This window comes from Phalangium opilio, unplaced genomic scaffold (assembly GCF_054372755.1).
Source record: "Phalangium opilio isolate 3A_F unplaced genomic scaffold, DU_Popi_V2 ptg000061l_1, whole genome shotgun sequence".
Classification (NCBI taxonomy): Eukaryota; Metazoa; Arthropoda; class Arachnida; order Opiliones; family Phalangiidae; genus Phalangium; species Phalangium opilio.
The window spans coordinates 8,445,001-8,447,500 of NW_028324178.1; the positions used below are offsets into that span (position 1 = coordinate 8,445,001).

A 2,500-nucleotide genomic window follows, 5' to 3' on the forward strand; every position below is an offset into this window, starting at 1 on the left:
GGATTCGAACCCACTACCCCGAATAAACTGGTGACATAAAACCAGCGCCTTAGACCAGTCCACTCGGCCACTCTACCTGGAAACAAAAGTCACCTCAGACTAATAAGCAAAAGCTTCATATTATTAATCCTAGAAAACAAAATAGGCTGATAGATGTGGAATTCGAGCCCACGCCCCCGAATAGACTGGTGCCTTAAACCCGCGCCTTAGACCACTCGGCCACTCTACCTGGAAACAAAAGTCACCTCAGACTACTAAGCAAAAGCTTCATATTATTAATCCTAGAAAACAAAATAGGCTGATAGACGTGGGATTCGAACCCACGCCCCCGAAGAGACTGGTGCCTTAAACCAGCGCCTTAGACCACTCGGCCACTCTACCTGGAAACATCAGACACCTCAGACTAATAAGCAAAAGCTTCATATTATTAATCCTAGAAAACGAAGTAGGCTTATAGATGTGGGATGCGAACCCACGCCCCGAAGGGAATGGTGCTTTAAACCAGCGCCTTGGACCACTTGGCCACTCTACCCGAAAGCGAAAGTATACTCAGTCTATTTAGCAAAAGCATCATATTATTAATCGTAGAAAACGAACTCTGCTGATTGAGGTGGGATTCGAATCGACGCCCCCGAATAGACTGTTGCCTTAAACCAGCGCCTTAGACCACTCGGCCACTCTACCTGGAAACAAAAGTCACCTCAGACTAATAAGCAAGAGCTTCATATTATTAATCTTAGGAAACAAAGTAGGCTGACACATGTGGGATTCGAACCCACTACCCCGAATAAACTGGTGCCTTAAACCAGCGCCTTAGACCACTCAGCCACTCTACCTGGAAACAAAAGTCACCTCAGACTAATAAGCAAAAGCTTCATATTATTAATCCTAGAAAACAAAATAGGCTGATAGATGTGGGATTCGAGCCCACGCCCCCGAATAGACTGGTGCCTTAAACCCGCGCCTTAGACCACTCGGCCACTCTACCTGGAAACAAAACACCTCAGACTAATAAGCAAAAGCTTCATACTATTAATCTTAGGAAACAAAGTAGGCTGACAGAGGTGGGATTCGAACCCACGGCCCCGAATAAACTGGTGCCTTAAACCAGCGCCTTAGACCACTCGGCCACTCTACCTGGAAACAAAAGTCACCTCAGACTAATAAGCAAAAGCTTCATACTATTAATCTTAGGAAACAAAGTAGGCTGACAGAGGAGGGATTCGAACCCACGGCCCCGAATAAACTGGTGCCTTAAACCAGCGCCTTAGACCACTCGGCCACTCTACCTGGAAACAAAAGTCACCTCAGACTAATAAGCAAAAGCTTCATATTATTAATCCTAGAAAACAAAATAGGCTGATAGATGTGGGATTGGAACCCACGCCCCCGAAGAGACTGGTGCCTTAAACCAGCGCCTTAGACCACTCGGCCAATCTACCTGGAAACAAAAGTCACCTCAGACTAATAAGCAAGAGCTTCAAATTATTAATCTTAGGAAACAAAGTTGGCTGACAGATGTGGGATTCGAACCCACTACCCCGAATAAACTGGTGCCATAAAACCAGCGCCTTAGACCAGTCCACTCGGCCACTCTACCTGGAAACAAAAGTCACCTCAGACTAATAAGAAAAAGCTTCATATTATTAATCCTAGAAAACAAAATAGGCTGATAGATGTGGGATTCGAGCCCACGCCCCCGAATAGACTGGTGCCTTAAACCCGCGCCTTAGACCACTCGGCCACTCTACCTGGAAACAAAAGTCACCTCAGACTACTAAGCAAAAGCTTCATATTATTAATCCTAGAAAACAAAATAGGCTGATAGACGTGGGATTCGAACCCACGCCCCCGAAGAGACTGGTGCCTTAAACCAGCGCCTTAGACCACTCGGCCACTCTTCCTGGAATCTTAAGTCACCTCAGACTAATAAGCAAAAGCTTCATATTATTAATCCTAGGAAACAAAGTAGGCTTATAGATGTGGGATGCGAACCCACGCCCCGAAGGGAATGGTGCCTTAAACCAGCGCCCTGGACCACTTGGCCACTCTACCTGGAAACAAAAGTCACCTCAGACTAATGAGCAAAAGCTTCATATTATTAATCTTAGGAAAAAAAGAAGGCTGACAGAGGTGGGATTCGAACCCACGCCCCCGAAGAGACTGGTGCCTTAAACCAGCGCCATAGACCACTCGGCCACTCTACCTGGAAACAAAAGTCACCTCAGACTAATAAGCAAAAGCTTCATATCATTAATCCTAGAAAACAAAATAGGCTGATAGATGTGGGATTGGAACCCACGCCCCGAAGAGACTGTTGCCTTAAACCAGCGCCTTAGACCACACGGCCACTCTACCTGGAAACATCAGACACCTCAGACTAATAAGCAAAAGCTTCATATTATTAATCCTAGAAAACGAAGTAGGCTTATAGATGTGGGATGCGAACCCACGCCCCGAAGGGAATGGTGCTTTAAACCAGCGCCTTGGACCACTTGGC

General features: G+C 46.1%; 6 non-coding genes across 6 annotated transcripts; all 6 read right to left on the bottom strand.

The window, feature by feature from the left end:
• Nucleotides 1–299: 299 nt before the first annotated feature.
• TRNAL-AAG (transfer RNA leucine (anticodon AAG)) lies at nt 300–381 on the bottom strand. Its single transcript has one exon. It is a non-coding gene; the product is annotated as a tRNA-Leu (tRNA).
• Nucleotides 382–1,056: 675 nt separating this feature from the next.
• Nucleotides 1,057–1,138, bottom strand: TRNAL-AAG (transfer RNA leucine (anticodon AAG)). Its single transcript has one exon. It is a non-coding gene; the product is annotated as a tRNA-Leu (tRNA).
• A 70-nt stretch (nt 1,139–1,208) lies between these two features.
• Nucleotides 1,209–1,290, bottom strand: TRNAL-AAG (transfer RNA leucine (anticodon AAG)). Its single transcript has one exon. It is a non-coding gene; the product is annotated as a tRNA-Leu (tRNA).
• A 70-nt stretch (nt 1,291–1,360) lies between these two features.
• On the bottom strand, nt 1,361–1,442 carry TRNAL-AAG (transfer RNA leucine (anticodon AAG)). Its single transcript has one exon. It is a non-coding gene; the product is annotated as a tRNA-Leu (tRNA).
• A 380-nt stretch (nt 1,443–1,822) lies between these two features.
• Nucleotides 1,823–1,904, bottom strand: TRNAL-AAG (transfer RNA leucine (anticodon AAG)). The gene has a single exon. It is a non-coding gene; the product is annotated as a tRNA-Leu (tRNA).
• A 221-nt stretch (nt 1,905–2,125) lies between these two features.
• Nucleotides 2,126–2,207, bottom strand: TRNAL-AAG (transfer RNA leucine (anticodon AAG)). Its single transcript has one exon. It is a non-coding gene; the product is annotated as a tRNA-Leu (tRNA).
• Between the last annotated feature and the right edge of the window lie 293 nt (nt 2,208–2,500).